Here is a 17,618-nt window from a genome sequence, read left to right as displayed (position 1 = left end):
GCGTGGTGGCAGGTGCCTGTAATCCCAGCTACTCAGGAGGCTCAGGCGAGAGAATCGCTTGAACCCAGGGGGCAGAGGTTGCAGTGAGCCAAGATCGCGCCATCGCACTCCAGCCTGGGTGACAGAGCGAGACTCCGTCTCAAAAAAAAAAAAAAAGAAGAAGTAAAAACCATCCTTAGCTCATGGGCTGTACAAAACAGGTGGAAGGCTGGCTTTGGCCTGTGGGTTGCAGATGGCAGTGCCCTGGCACAGACCATCTGACCAAATCCAGGGGACTCTTCTCCACCTATCCAAACCAGCTCCCAGCCAACTTCCCCAGGAAGCCTTCTGGCCACTCCTGGCCTAAACACTTCATCCCACACAGTGGCATATGACAACCAAGTGATGAAACTTTAAAAAAATCACACTGCAAACTACAAATCAAGAAACATATTGTCCTTCCCAATAATCACGTGGAAAAGCTATGTTCTGTTCTAACGCTGTCTAGAAGAGTTTTAGAATTCAAGAATTCTTCAAGAATTGCAAGGTCAGTCAATAAGCCCTGCAAGAAAATTGCTCCCGCCCTCTAGACCAGCCATGTCCAACAGAAACACTGCAGGAGACACAGATACAATTTTAAATTTTCTGGTAGCCATAGTTTTTTAAGCAAAAAAAAAAAAGTGAAACTAATTTTAATAATTTTTAGCATAATATATCCAAAAATTATTATTTCAGCTTGTAGTCAATATGAAAACATTATTATTATTATTATTATTATTTTGAGACAGAGTCTCGCTCTGTAGCCCAGGCTGGAGTGCAATGGTGCAATCTCGGCTCACTGCAAGCTCTGCCTCCTGGGTTCACGCTATTCTCCTGCCTCAGCCTCCCCAGTAGCTGGGACTACAGGCGCCCGCCACCATGCCCGGCTAATTTTTTTGTATTTTTAGTAGAGACAGGGTTTCACCATGTTAGTCAGAATGGTCTCAATCTCCTGACCTCCTGATCCACCTGCCTCGGCCTCCCAAAGTGCTGGGATTACAGGCGTGAGCCACCGTGCCCAGCCTGAAAAAATTATTAATGAAATCTTTTACATTCTTTTTTTTTTAGAGACAGGTTGTCACCCAGGCTAGAGTGCAGTGGTGTGATCACAGCTCACTCTATTCGCAAACTCCTGGGCTCAAGGAATCCTCCTGCCCAGTCTCCCAAGTAGCTTGGACTAAAGGCACATGCCACCATGTCCCAATAATTTTTTTATTTTTTGTAGAGATGAGGTTTCACTTTTTTGCCCAGGCTGGTCTTGAACTTCTGGCCTCAAGTGATCCTCCTGCCTCAGCCTTCCAAAGTGTTAGGATTACAGGCGTGAGCCATTGCGCCCGGCCTATTTTATGTCCTTAAAGTCTCCAAAGTCTGCTGTGCATTTTGCACTTAAGCACATCAAAGTTCTGCCCAGCCACGTTTTGGGCGCTCCGTAGCCTGCGTGGTGTCCACAGTGGACAAGGCCGCAGCGGGGCTGGAGCCCACCTCCTTCTGTGTTTCAAACGGCTCTACTCAGTGTGATTGCCCCAGTCTCCAGAGCTGGCTGCACACAGCTCTCAGCTGCTTCCCCAAATCCAAACCCTCTTTACGTGAAAATGTTTTGCCAGCACTGAGGATAATCAAAAGAATGTGCTGGAAGTTTTAAAGGAGATTCCAAAATACAAGTGTTCAAAATACAGCATTTTCTCCCATACCATGAGATGCAGAACCGCACCGTGGCTCTGCGAGGTGCGTCCCAAGAGTGCAGCTTTAGAGATGAGAAGACAGGTTCTGACCACTCAGGGTCATTTCGTGAGTGGGAAACCCTGGAGGGTGAGACCTTTGTCCCCCACGTGCAGAAACTCCGGCTCCTCCCTCACCCGCCACCTGGGACACCAGGACAACCCCCCGCCCCTCCCAGATTGTTCTGGAGAGACCGGGCTCTTTTTGGAGAAATGGAGCATGTCTGTTAAACATTAGACAGGACTGTTTGCTCTCTAAAAACAATTCTCCTTATTTGTAAAGTGCATTTGCTCTTTTGCAAGAGGCTATTCCATCGAAATCCAACCTGGTTCCCAACCTCTGCTTACCATCAAACTAGAAGTGGAGAATCGTTGACGCATTTTTAGAACTTTTCTTTAGTTATGAAACACACTCAGAGAAGTAAAAGGAAGAATACATGTCCCTTAAATCACATAATCCTAAGACATTTGTGTATTCTCTACTATATTTTGTGCCCTATAATGAATGAATGAATTAAAAACTCACTCCTTGGAACTATATCATATCTTGCTTTCAGTTGGATCATAAATATATTTTCCCAGGTGAAATACACTGATGATATAACAAATTTTAGGGTTGAAGTACATCCCCTAAAATTCCTGTGTTGAAGTCTTAAACCCCAGTACCCAAGAATGAAACTGTTTTTGAAGACGGCGTCTTTATAGAGGTGATCAAATTACCTTGAGGTCAACATGACTGGTGTCTTTATAAAAAGAGGAAGTTGGAGGCAGGTGCCTATTTACAAGGAGAGCGCTGTGTGAATACAATGACGCCACCTACCAGCAAGGAGCAGGCCTGGAGCAGCCCCTCCCTCACGGCCTCCGAAGGAAGCAACCCTGTGGACACCTTGATCTTGGACTTCTGCCTCCAGGGCTGTCAGAGAGAAGATTTCTATTGCTCAAGCCACCTGGACCCTGGTACTTTGTTAGGGCAGCCCTAGCAAACAAATATACCACATTATTAACACATTTAAAAAGTATAAGGCCAAGCACGGTGGCTCATGCCTGCAATCCCAGCACTTTGGAAGACCGAGGCGGGAGGATCACCTGAGATCAGGAGTTCAAGACCAGCCTGGCCAACATGGTGAAACCCTGTCTCTACTAAAAAATACAAAAATTAGCCAAGCGTAGGGGCGGGTGCCTGTAGTCCCAGCTACTCAGAAGGCTGAGGCAGGAGAATTGCTTGTACTCAGGAGGCGGAGGTTGCAGTGAGCCGAGATCGCGCCACTGCACTCCAGCCTGGGCAACAGAGCGAGACTCCGTCTCAAAACAAATAAACAAAAATAAAAATTATAAATGACAACCCTCCATCTTCATAGAATCAGCCGCCATTGCTAGGCATCTGACTTCCAACTAGTGGCTACTGAAATAATAAACTCCCCATTTCAATACATAAATCTTCATCTGTATCCTCATTATTTCCAGGATTACTGTTTCCCCAGGAGGATAAGCTGGACCCCAACCCGTACTGCCCAGTGGGTTCCCCAAAATGTAAGAGTGCTGCCAGGGATTTAAATCTCCACCAGGTTGGGAATTGAGAAATGGTTTTCTGACTGGGCACAGTGGTTCACACTTGTAATTCCAACAATCTGGGAGGCCAAGATGGGAGGATTGCTCAAGCCCAGGAGCTCAAAACCAGCCTGGGCAGGACCGGGCGCCGTGGCTCACGCCTGTAATCCCAGCACTTCGGGAGGTCAAGGCGGGCAGATCACCTGAGGTTGGGAGTTTGACACCAGCCTGACCAACATGGAGAAACCCCGTGTATTTTTTAGCTGGGCGTGGTGGCGCGGGCCTGTAATCCCAGCTACTCGGGAGGCTGAAGCATGAGAATCGCTTGAACCCAGGAGGTGGAGGTTGCAGTGAGTCAAGATCGTGCCGTTGCACTCCAGCCTGGGCAACAAGAGCAAAACTCCATCTCAAAAAACAAACACAAACAAACAAACCAGCCTGGGCAACATAACAAAATCTCACCTCTAAACAATTAGCTGGGTGTGGTGGTGTGTGCCTGGAGTCCCAGCTACTCCGGAGGCTAAGGCGGATCACTTGAGCCCAGGACGTCGAGGCTGCATTGAACCATGACTGCACCACTGCACCCCACCCTGGGTGACAGATTATCCTATATTTATTAGACATGTGTGTTCACCTGTGAATTATCTGTTGGTGTGCTTTGCCAATTTTTCTGCTGGGGTGGTGGAATTCTTATTTTTAATACAGAGATTAAGCTGAGATGGAATTTTCATTGATATGTAAGAACTCTTTATATAGCAAAGATCACTAAATACGCACCATAGACACACACCATAGATACATATATCACGCACCACATACCATAGGCACACTGCATAAACATCACAGACACACACACCACACACCATAGACACGCACACCACACACACCATAGACACACCACACACACAACCCCATAGGCACACACCACACTCTACACACACACCATAGACACACCCACCCACCAGATGCACACATACCATGACACACCCAGGCACACAATGACACACACACACGACACACACAAACACATACCATGACACACATGTATTTCTCCTAATTTGTTGTTTGCCTTTTATTTATATTATCTATTTTGACATACAGATGTTTTAAACTTTTATGTAAATCGATGGTAACTTTTTCTTAGTGACTTCCTTTATTACTTTTATACTTAATAGAATCCTTTCCAAGCTAAAGATCATTAAACATTGGTCTATATTTTCTTCTATGTTCAACGAACTACTTTTAATGTTTCAAAAGCCTAATTCAAAGCGTACATTTACCTGAAAGGGACTCACATGTTAACTAAAGTGTTCAGCAGTTCAATGAATGTTTATGTTGTTTTTATTGCTAGGCCGTTTTTATTGTTTACTCAGCTATCTGACAAAAACACTGAAATCTATGATAAGTTAATAAAGCTGGGATGTTTATTTTTATTTTTCTTTTATTTATCTATTTATTTATTTATTTATTTATTTATTTATTTATTTATTTTGAGACAGAGTTTCTCTCTTGTTGCCCAGGCTAGCGGAGTGCAGTGGTGCTATCTTGGCTCACTGCAACCTCTGCCTCCCAGGTTCAAGTGATTCTCCTGCCTCAGCCTCCCGAGTAGCTGGGGTTACAGGTGCCCACCACCACGCCTGGCTAATTTTTGTAATTTTTTAGTAGACACTGGATTTCACCATGTTGGCCAGGCTGGTCTCGAACTCCTGACCTTCAGGTGATCCGCCCGCCTCAGCCTCCCAAAGTGCTGGGATTATAGGCGTGAGCCACCGTGCCCGGCCGGGGACATTTATTATATAAAACTTTATGGACAATTTTAAGAGGTGCCTTGGCCGTGACCCGGAGGCCTATGTGGTTTGGCCCACCTCATGGTCCACACCCTCTCAGCTGCCCCAAAGCTGCACATGTGACAAACACACGTGTGAGATCCACGGTTCTCACACTATCACACGCTCTGGTGAGAGTAATGGCTCATCACAGGCAAGGTTTACCGCGAAATGGACAGGTGGGGTCATTTTAACTTCTTGCCCCAGGCCACCCCCTCCACCCTGCTGAAAGCACCGGTAATAAAATACATTTTCAGAAATTCACCAGACGTCCCTTCCAAAGATCAAGCCCAGCTGCTCCCCTCCCCTTGATGGGCAGGTGGCCCGCCGCGGGTACTGCGAACGGGCTCCGGCGACGGCTGCTCGGAGGCTACCATGGGACAGTGCCCGGGCAGCCAAAGCCCTCCATGCCCTCCTTCCGCCCCGCAGCCCCAGCATGAAGCCACAGTTCCCCATGAGCCCAGGGCAAGCTCATCAGAGACCCTTCCCTGCAGAGGCCCACAGCCCCTACGGCCACTTCTTCCCCGAATCTCAATCCTGCTTTGTGTGGCCACTGCTGAAAGAGATGCTCAGTGCCACTTAGAGCGCACAGCCCACTGGTCCAGGCTGTGCACACCCAGGGGCCCTTCCAGGGATTCCTCACCTCGGTGCAGGCCAGGAGCGAGAACTGCCACCGGGCCCCCGGCTCAGGGCGTGGCTGGGGTGGCCCTGCTCCTCGGTGGTCCTCCTGGCCCCGCTGTGGGCTTCCCTCCCACCACCCCAGCCACAGTCACAGCGGGGTGTGTCAGGCCACCCTCATCTCCCACCTCCCAGGCCCAGCTGGCGCCTCCAGCCCTGGTGTGAATTTCCATTCAGGGTCCAAAATCCACCTTGGCAGCGCCCTCATTCTGCAGCTCCACGGAGTCCTCCAGCCAGAGAAGAGAAATCTGAGTTTAACCCGATCCCGTCAGAAGACGGGGAGGAAAGAGCTCCAGGGGGACAGGGCTCCCAGGCCCCTCCAGGACGAGGTTGGAGGACCAAGCGCAGCCGCTAAGGACGCAGCCCTCGGCGAGTGCGGGCGGGGCCCAAATCCCTCGCGGGCCGGCTAAGCAGAAGCGGCTTTTGGCTTTCCGCGACAAAGCACAGCTCTGGGCCAGATGGCCCTGCCCGGCCCTACCCGCAGCCCCGGCCCCAACCAGAGGCCCCACCTCAGCCCACCAGGCAGGACTGCAGCGGGGCACGCCCCACAGACCCCAGCCCCATGGAGATCCCAAACCCGATGCCTGCCGCTCCCACCCGGGAGTCAGAGGCCGAGAAGCACACACACCATAGACACACACACCACACACCACACACACCATAGACACACATACCACACACCACACACACCACAGACACACACACCACACACCACACACACCATAGACACACATACCACACACCACACACACCACAGACACACACACCACACACCACACACACCATAGACACACAACACAAACACAACACACAAAACACACACACCACACACCACACACACCATAGACACACACCACACCACACACCACACACCACACACACCACACACCACACACACCATAGACCACACACACCACCACACCACCACACACCACCATAGACACACACACCACACACCACACACACCATAGACACACACACCACACACCACACACACCATAGACACACACACCACACACCACACACACCACACACACACACCACACACACCATAGACACACACACCACCACCACACCACCACACACCACCACACCACACACACCATAGACACACACACACCACACACCACACACACCATAGACACACACACCACACACCACACACCACACACACCACACACACACCACACACCACACACACCATAGACACACACCACACACCACACACACCATAGACACACACACCACACACCACACACCATAGACACACACCACACACCACACACCATAGACACACACACCACACACCACAACACCATAGACACACCACACACCACACACACCACAGACACACACACCACACACCACACACACCATAGACACACACCACACACCACACACACCATAGACACACACACCACACACCACACACACCATAGACACACACACCACACACACCATAGACATACACAGCATAGACACACAGACACACATGCCACACACGACACACCATAGTCACACCACACATACACCAGACACCAAGACACACACACTACATACACACCATAGACACACACCATAGATACATACATCACACACTACATACTATAGGCACACTGCATAAACATCACAGACACACACACACCACACACCATAGACACACACACCACATACGCCATAGACACACCACACACACAACCCCATAGGCACACACCACACTCTACACACACACCATAGACACACACAACCACCACAGATGCACACATACCATGACACACCCAGGCACACACACTATGACACACAAACACCATGACACACACATCATACACACACGCTATGACACACACAAACACATACCATGACACACACACACACCACAGACACACACCATAGGCACACACACTATGACACACACAAACACCATGACACACACATGCCATATACACACAGACACCACAGACACACACGCCATAGGCACACACACACTATGACACACACAAACACACCAGGACACACACACCATAGACACACACGTACCATGACACACACACACACCCCATGACACAACACCACACACAGCCACCCTCTGCTCTACCAGCTTTGCCTCTGTTCTCTGACAGCAGCAGTGTTGACCCGCCAGCTGCCGCCTGGGCCCCACTCCTTCCCAGCTGTCTCCAGGATTAGGGAAGCCCCAGGTGGGTTCAGGGCTGCAGGAGCCTCCCTACCCAGCCCCCATGCTGGTGGTCTGTCCTGGGTCCATAAACACAAGTCAAGCACCTGTCACCGGGCGGTAGGAAGTGCAGGCTCTGTGAGCTGGAGGAGGGGGTGCCTAGGCTCTGAGGGCTGAATGAGGGGCCTGGCAAATGCCCCCGGAGAGCCCTGGAGAGTCTTGCAGCAGCCCTGGCACCTGGGCTTCAGGGTCTGCCTGCTGAGAGCACCCCCCTGCTGGGAGCAGCCGCCTGCTAGGAGCACCTCCTTGCTGGAAGCACCCCCTTGCCGGGAGCCCCCCCAAGGAGCACCCTCCTGCTAGAGTGCCAGGGAGACACTGCTGCCTAATGGCCAGGAGCTTGCCCAGGGCAGTGGCTTCTGGTCCACTTCTGTCCCTTGGTTGTGTCCCTAAGACCCAGGAACCCTGGAAGGTTCACCTGTCGATGTCATACGGTTCCTTCTTCACACAGCAGGAACAGAGGTGCAGAAAATGGTGTCCAGGCCTCCCTAAGGACTCTCAATCCATGAGACAGGAAGCCCCACAGGGAAGCGGTGGCCCCCCGCCCCCCATCTCATCACATACAGCACTCTGTACCTTCTGCTTATTTTTCTGTAAACCTAAAACTGCTCTCAACAATGAAATCCGCCACACAGAAACTGCACACGGATGTTTAGGGCAGCTTTACTCATAACTGCCAACACTCAGAAGCAACCAAGATGTTTTCCAATGGGTGAATAAATAAATAAACTGTGATACACCTAAATAATGGAGTATTAGTTCACACTAAAAAGAAAGGGGCGGCCAGGCATGGTGGCTTACGCCAGTAATCCTAGCACTTTGGGAGGCCAAGGCGGGTGGATCACCTGAGGTCAGGAGTTCACGACCAGCCTGGTCAACATGGCAAAACCCCATCACTAATTAAAAAATACAAAAATTAGCCAGGCGTGGTGGCACACACCTGTAATCCCAGCTACTCAGGAGGCTGAGGCACGAGAATCGCTTGAACCCGGGAGGCAGAGGTGGCAGTGAGCCAAGATTGTGCCACTGCACTCCAGCCTGGGTGACAGAGTGAGACTCTCTCTCCAAAACAAACAAACATCATCTTCTGGGGGAGGGGGGAATCTATTCGTTTAAAATAAAAAGAGGCTTGAGATCAGGAAGCTTGCATCCAAAGAGGTGTGGAGGAGGCGTGGACGAGGGTGGAGTTGTGTGGACCAATGCCGAGAACAAGCAGGCACTAGAGGCAGGCTGAACAGAGCAGAGTCAAAGACAACATTTGGTTCCTGGACTGAGAACCCAGCTGCCGGCAGCCTGAGTTGTCCAATGGGAGAGTTTCCTAATGTCCTTGAATCTGCAAGATGCCAGACTTTGAATGGCCCTTGCTCACAGCAGTGCGGGGCAGTTGATGTCCATGACCTTAGGGACCTGGAGTCCTGCGGGGTTTGAGGGGGGCAAAGGTAACCATTTGTCCTGGGAGGCAAGGAAGCTGGATGTCAGGAAGGCTGCCCCAGTATGGAACTCGGAGCAAGGGGGACATCCAAGTTCCCTTCTGCGGGCCTGGGGCTCTTCCTAGGGCCAGGTGCCTTCTCATGAGTACACGAACAGAAGTGGGGGCAGCCAGCAGAACTCCTAAGACACAAAATGAGTGAACACTGGAAAGGGAGCTGAGACAGGCCTGCAGCAAAGAACAAATACCAGGCTTTTCCAATCTCTAGGAAGGATTCAGAGTTCATCAAAATCAAAATAGCAACGCAAGATGCTCAAAGCACCTTGTGGCAATTATTACAAATTCCCTCCCCAAATCCTGAGAGATGAAGATGGATAGAGAAGCTGAGGAGGCTGGGCGTGGTAGCTCATGTCTGCAATCCTAACAGTTTTGGGAGTCCGAGGCGGGCGGATCGCCTGAGTCCAGGAGTTTGAGACCAGCCTGGGCAACATGGTGAAACCCTGTCTCTACAAAAAAAGCAAAAATTAGCTGAGCATGGTGGCATGTGCCTATAGTCCCAGATACTCAGAAGGCTGAGTCAGGAGAATCGCTTGAGCCCAGGAGTTCGAGATCAGCCTGGGTGACATGGAGAAACCTCGTCTCTACAAAAAAACTTTAAAAATTAGCCAGGCTTGATGGCCTGTGCCTATAGTCTCAGCTGCTCAGGAGGCTGAGGTGGGAGGATCGCTCGACCCTGGGAGGTTGAGGCTGCAATGAGCTGTAATTGTGCCACTGCACTGCAGCCTGGGTGACAGAGCAAGACCCCGTCTCAAAATAAAAAGAGGCCGGGTGCAGTGGCTCATGCCTGTAATCCCAGCACTGGGAGGCTGAGACAGGCGGATGGCTTGAGGTCAGGAGTTTGAGACCAGCCTGGCCAACATGGCGAAACCCCGTCTCTACTAGAAATACAAAAATTAGCTGGGTGTGGTGGCGGGCGCCTGTAATCCCAGCTACTTGGGAGGCTGAGGGGGGAGAATTGCTTGAACCCAGGAGGCAGAGGTTGCAGTGAGCTGAGATCGCACCATTGCACTCCAGCCTGGGTGACACAGCAAGACTCCATCTCACAAAAAAAAAAAAAAAAAAAAGAGAGAGACAAGCAGCTAAGCGTAGATCCTTGACAATAAGAACTCCTCATTCTCCTCAAATGCATCCACTTCACATTTGTATCTTGAAACGGTGACGTCCTTGTCAGTTTGTGTTTTCAATTATAAGCTCCTGAGTGCATGACACCTCTGAGACGCTCCTTTTATAATGTGCCTCCCAGAATGCCATCTTCGTTAAGGTTCCAAATGCCTTGTTTTTGTTGATGGAAAAGATAGCAATGCCAACTTGGCAGTTGGCACAAAGAATTCACAGATGGAGTGAAGCCAGGATCTACAACTTGCATCAGCTTGAGTATACAAAAAAAAGAAAAGAAAAAAAGAATAGCCAGCCATGGTGGCTCACGCCTGTAATCCCAGCACTTTGGAAGGCCAAGGCAGGTGGATCACCTGAAGTCAGGAGTTCATGACCAGCCTGGCCAACATGGTAACACCCTGTCTATTAGAAATACAAGAATTAGCCAAGCATGGTGGCACGCACCTCTAATCCCAGTTGCATGGGAGGCTGAGGCAGGAGAATCGCTTGAACTCGGGAGGCAGAGGTTGCAGTGAGCCGAGATGGCACCATTGCACTCCAGCCTGGGCGACAGAGTGAGACTCTGTCTCAAAAAAAAAAAAAAAAAAAAAATTATTTTAGAAGGCAAAAAGTAAAAGTGTCAATGCTGGTTCTGAACCATCAGACCGGGGCACGATGACCAGGTGATTTCTTTTGTTTTTTTTATGAGACAGAGTCTCGCTCTGTCGCCCAGGCTGGAGTGCAGTGGCGCGATCTAAGGTCACTGCAATCTCTGCCTCCTGGGTTCAAGCAATTCTCCAGAGTAGCTGGAATTACAGGCGCGCGCCACCACACCCAGCTAACTTTTGTATTTTTTTTTAGTATGGACGGGGTTTCACCATGTGGGCCAAGATGGTTTCGATCTCCTGACCTCGTGATCCGCCCACCTCGGCCTCCCAAAGTGCTGGGATTACACGCGTGAGCCACCGCCCCCAGCCGACCAGTTGATTTCTGTGCTGCTCAAAGCCATTGGTGACCAGTAGGTAGGGCCAGATTTCTGCAAAATAGGCCATTGTGTAATTCGAAAGGAAAGAACAACTTGGCCGCTCCTCAACAAAAATACACAGGCTCATAAAACAAAAAAACTGTGCAGAAACTCCTCCACCAGAGAGTCATTCTTTCCCAGAAACCTGCAACTCTTTAAGAATTAGGGCACCGTTGAGAAGCATGGAGTCGCAGCACCTGCAGCTGGCAGGGGTGTTAAACTGGTGATAAAGGTAGCTGAAGTCTGTTTCCAGGACGAGAGGGCTTTGAGGGGGCTGGAGTAGGGGGAGCTGCCTGCAAGGTAAAGATGTGGGAAACCTCAGAAGCCCCAAGCAGAGAGGGGAGGGCAGGGGAGGAGTGGGGCAGCAGATTTATTCTTTCACAATGCTGTTGGGAACTGGCCAGGCTGTTGGGTTGGAGCTGACACAGGGCGCAGCTGTGGGCCTGCTGTTAACCACACATGTTCCCTTCCCGTCCCCTAGGAGCCACTTGGCCACTGAAACTTGGCCTGGAGCAGCCAAAGATTTGGTGACTCATTGTGTGAGTGGCGGGGGTGGGTCTTCTCTAGCAAATATTTACAGGGCATGAAGTTAAGACATCTACTACCCAAAATTCATTGCCAAGATTTGGTGACTTATACCCTAGAAAAGAGAGTCCTCCTCAATGTAGAAAGTGGCAAAGTCACCAGAAAACCAGAAATGAGCAAACACAGATACAGAAATGACACAGCAGTCTCCCCTCTTGTCTCCTTTTGAAAGCCCTCATTCCACGCATATGAGCTTCCTATGGCTGCTGTGACAAATGACACAAACTTAGCAGCTACAACAACACCAATGCATCACCTTACAGTCCTGGAGGTCTGAAATCTGGAATGGGTCTCACAGGGCTAAAACCAGGTATCAGCAGGGCTGGTTCCTCCTGGAGGCTCTAAGGGAGAGTCCGTTTTCTTGCCTTTTCCAGCTTCTAGAGGTCACCCACACTCCTTGCTCTCGACCCCTTCCTGCATCTTCAAGGCCAGCAGTGGCCGATCGAGTCCTTCTCATACCTCATCTCTCTGACCTTGACTCTCCTGCCTGATCCTGCGATTGCATCAGGCCCACCCATATAACCCAGGATCATCCCCCCTTTCAAGGTCAGCTGCTGAGCAACCTTAATTCCATCCCCAACTTGAATCCGTGGCCACGTAACCTACCATATTTACAAATTCCCTGGATTAGGACATGGGTGTCTTTGGGGGCCATTCTTCCACCAACCACACCAAGCCGAGGACATTGTAAGGAGCTGATTTCCAACTCACAGGGCGGCCCCTGACCTGCTCACCCACTGACGGTGAACCCCCCACGCAGAGTGACCGCTCTTTTAGCAGTAGGGTGAGGACCGAGGCCTAGAACCCAGGAGAGGAGCACGCCTGGGTCCCGATGTCCCTGTGAGGGCAGCGAGAATGGACACAGGAGGGCTGCAGGTTCATGGCCAGGACCTGCCCGCAGAGGCTGTCTCCACCTAAGGCCTTGGTTTCCTGTCCTAGCCTAAAGGGCTCCATCAGTCCCCAAACAGGAAAACAAAAAGAACAGAGGTGCAAAAGTGTCTCCCAGAACCCTCCTGGAGGTAGCCTGGAGCCACTAGGAGAGAGGTATCACCCCAGCCTCTTCTCTTGCTCACACTGTGCCGTGCACCGGCCTCAGGGCCACCTTGGGTCAAGAGCCAGGATGCAGTGGTCAGCAGGACAGACATGGAGCTGGAAACCCATGGAGCTGGCAGTTCCCACTCACTGGAGGGACGCAGCCCATGCCCACTAGTGACAGGCACGGGCAGAGGCAGAGGCAGGCAGGGTGTGGGGGCCACGGGACGCAGCCCACAGCTGATTATTCCCGTGGCCGTGTCACTGCCAGACCGCTCAGGAGGAAAACGCACCAAGCCCGCTCACCTGCCACATGGCCGGCAGAAACTGGTTCATCTGCTTTGCCCTCAAAGCCCAAGCAACAAAGAACAGGGGAACAGCGACACCTTATTAAACACGAGCCAGACACACGCAAACAAGGATCGCGTTCCCCCGCTGCAAAACATCTGCTGCTGGCATGCCTTGGATGAGGCCCCAGCTCCCTCCACCTGCCCAGAGCCAGGCAGGGGACCTACCCATCTTTCTGGGAACCCCTGACTTTGCGGGTCAAAGGGTGATATGGAATCCTGTAGGCAACCAGGATCAGGACCCAGGCCCTGGGCAGCAGGCTTCGGGAAGGTAGCTCCTTCAGTCTCATCATGAGGGTAATCCCCTGTGGGGCCGCCACGATTTCTCCTCGCAGCTGTGCTGAACTTCAAGTTACGGAATTAATTCAGAAAATAAAGGCACTGGCTGCACACAGAAGCCACATTCAGGATACACTCAGAAAGCCTGGGGCCCAAAGATGAGCCTCTAGGCAGAAGCGAGAACGGGACATCAAGTTGTATTTAAAATGAAGGAATTAGGGCTTAGGGCACTCACTGCAGTGCTGGGATCTTGGACCATAGGGAAAGAGGGCCCTTGAGAGGCTATAACGGGGCAGGGCCATCACAAAAATGGTGGTGAGGGAAAATCTGGTGGCCTGTGTGGCTGACTCTCCTTTTGCAACTGTCCAGCGGTCACCCTGATTAGCACCCACTCCCTGGAAAACCCCAAAGCCTCTGCCTCCAAGGAGAGACCATCTGCCATTTATACACCCTTGATAGTAAATTGTAAAATCCCATTTCCCCCGCAAAGAGCCAAGCAAGTCAGGCCTGGGAGAAGAAACTCAACTCAGAGGTGAGCCTGGATCTGCGACCAAGGAAAGACTAAACACAAAAGGTAAGGGAAGATGCAGACCCAGCCAGGAAATCAAAAACCGCCCCCAGTCTGGCTCAGGTACCTCCTACTTCTATGCTGTGCCTGTAAACGTGGAGGCCTAAAGCTTCTCAGCATCTGTCAGTGAAGGAGTAGCAAATGCATCGCAAAACAAAACTGAAATTGGGGGGACATATTAACAACACCCAAAAGCAACACAACTGATCTTGCACTGAGAAAGCATTCTAGTCACAGAAAATAAAAGGCAAAAGGCTGTCAAATGACATCTGTAAAGTACGCCCTTTCCCCCACTTCCAGAAGGCTAGAGTAATGATGAACTATATCGGAGCACTGAATTCAGGCTCATTCAACGTGCAAATAGCAGCCCACGACTGAAGTGTGCAAGCCAGCACGGACGCGGACTTGGCACCCGCAGTACGGTGGCTTCATAGTGACCAATCCAGAAAGACCACGGAGAAAATACTGCCACATCTCAGCGTCTGCAGCCCATACAGACAAGCAGACACGTGTATCACCTTCCCACACCTGCACAGACTCACTGCCCAAGGCTCAGCAACAGAAGGGCAGGCGTTCCAACTGGACAGTCGATTTGGATTCTTTCTCTTTTCTGTTATTCATGTGACAGAAGCCACCACGGGCAGAAATCGAACTTAGTCTTACAGTGGCCCGATTTCTCTCATCCTTTGAGGATGGTTATGTAAGTTCTGAAGACAGAGTAAAGAACGTATTTCAAATCAGATGCCACCAGACAGCTCATAAAAGCAGATTTATTAGAGATGCAAGACCAGGTGCTCAAAGGACAGACAGGATAAAAACACCAATAAGGCCAACAGGATAAAAAATACCGCCGCTGAGGTGAATGGAAAAAAGGCTTCCGACATCATTGCCCCGTATTTTTGGGAAGGGTGCAAATGTGTGCTCTCTCCTGTGCACTGGCCTCATTAACAGCAATATAATGCAAACGCAATACAAATGATGTACAATTCGATCATAAATCATCCTCTGCGCTGTCACCTTCACATCCCAGAGCCACCCGCCCCCGCTGCTTAACGCTGGATGAAACGAAGTAGCTAATCTTACAAGAGAATTTAGGCCTGTGACAAAAATCAGGGTCCCTCAGCCAGGGAAGAAGGGGAGCTAAAAATTTTCACAGGAGGTGGTGTTGCCGGGCAACCTGATCAGCTCTGCTCCCCATAGCATCCTGCAGGGACCCAGCCCCCGGTCAAGTTGTAAAGATAAGAGTACACATATGCACAAATAGTGAATCCTACATCTGCCTGGAATCACCTTCCACCTCGTGGACCACACAAAGAGGAGTGAGGAGTCAAAGCACAAAAACAAAATGTTTTGTGTCAATCTAGTTAAACGTGGAAAATCCAAATAACGGTCATTAATAACAGTGTTAAAATGTCACCATTTGAAATTACTTACCACATCCTGAATGGTAACTTAGTATGTGGTCAGGAATTCAATGCTTTTGATCATCCTTGCACAAAGTCTCTGAAGTAGGTAGTGTAGATGGGGGAAATTAAGGTACTGAAGAATTAATTAAGTGCCAGAGGAGTTGGGTTTTTTTGTTGTTGTTTGTTTTGTTTTTTGTTGTTGTTTGTTTGGGATTTTTAGTTTGTTTTTTTAAGCAGCGTCTCACTCTGTCACCCAGGCTAGAATGCAGAGGCTGATCATGGCTCACTGCAGCCCTGACCTCCCGGGCTCAAGCTATCCTCCCACCTCAGCCACCCAAGTAGCTGGGAACATAGGTGCCCACCAGCATGTCCAGCTAATTTGTTCATTTTTTGTAGCGATAGGGTCTCTCTAGGTTGCCCAAGGTGGTCTTGAACTTCTGGGCTCAAGTGATTCTCCCAAAATACAGGGATTATAGGTGTGAGCTACCATGCCCAGTCCAGGATTTGTATTTGAAGCCAGCAGTCCATCTTTCTACGCCATGTTCTTAACCACTGCACCTTACTACCCAAAACTGTGGACAGAGACCACTGCAATTATAGGTAGGTTCTGCAAACTCAATGCCTTTATCCTGAAGCCTGGGGGATGCTTTCCGGACTGAAGTTAACTGAGATTAGCAGCTAGCGGTGACGTGGGATTGGTCCCACCTCCTTGCACTGTTATAAACCACTTGGCAGAATGTTTGTATATGAACGGTGGGCACCCTCTGTAAGACAGAGGGCAAAGCGGTACAATGGTTTTCTGGAGCTGGGACGTCCTGGGCCTAAGAAGTGTCAGTGTTGCCATCTGTAAATGGGCATAACTACAGTCCTAACTTCAAGAGTTTGTTTTGTGGGTTAAGTGAATTCATGCGTGATAATTAGGAACTACTAACGCAATCACCAAAATTGCTAGAGGATTAAATAATTCCACAGATAAAAACTTTTGCTTTTTTTTTTTTTTTTTTTTTTGAGGCGGAGTCTTGCTCTATGACCCGGGCTGGGGTGCACTGGCACATCTTGGCTCACTGCAACCTTCACCTCCCGAGTTCAAGCGATTCCCCTGTCTCAGCCTCCCCAGTACTGGGATTACAGGCTCACGCCACCACACCAGGCTAATTTGTGTATTTTGAGTAGAGATGGGGGTTTCACCATGTTGGCCAGGCTGGTCTCGAACTCCTGACCTCAGGTGATCAGCCCGCCTCGTCCTCCCAAAGTAATGGGATTACAGCCCTGAGCCACGGCGCCCAGCCATAAAAACTTTCTTTAGCCATAGTCTCACCATAAACACGCCACTTACACAAAAATATGCGCACAATAACCACATTCAGGATACAAAAAAAGCCATTAATGAACTTTGTAGTTAATACTAAAAGTTACTCCTCACTTTATTCTTTATTTACAAAATCTTTCATGGTTCTTAAAAGTGTTTAGTATTCACCAATTTTACTGTTAACGTTTCTAATGAGGATTTTCTAAAACTGAGGCATAGATGTGAAAAAGTGTTCTGATCAATCAGTAACAGGTTTGGAATGGAATCTCCAGCCCCTAGTCTTTGCGTCCACCCTCTGGCAATATGCCGCCTCACGTGAGCATCTTTAAGACCGAGTTCCCTTTTTATTCCAGATAAAAGAATTTGGAGCCTTCTGGTAGAAAAGAAAGTAGATCTTTACGATCAAGTCGCAGAGGCTGGCCAATCAGCCTAGCTTCTCATTTGAACTTCACCCAGACAGTAAAACAAA

The 17,618-nt window shown here is 50.0% G+C and overlaps 1 protein-coding gene across 5 annotated transcripts in view; it reads right to left on the bottom strand.

The window, feature by feature from the left end:
* TBC1D16 (TBC1 domain family member 16) overlaps positions 1 to 17,618 on the bottom strand; it is a 98,681-nt gene that overhangs the window by 80,197 nt on the left and 866 nt on the right. The window lies entirely within an intron of this gene.

The sequence above is a fragment of the Nomascus leucogenys genome, chromosome 14, assembly GCF_006542625.1.
Source record: "Nomascus leucogenys isolate Asia chromosome 14, Asia_NLE_v1, whole genome shotgun sequence".
NCBI classification, from domain to species: Eukaryota; Metazoa; Chordata; class Mammalia; order Primates; family Hylobatidae; genus Nomascus; species Nomascus leucogenys.
The sequence above is the reverse complement of the archived record's forward strand: the minus strand, read 5'-3'. Positions and strand labels throughout refer to the sequence as shown.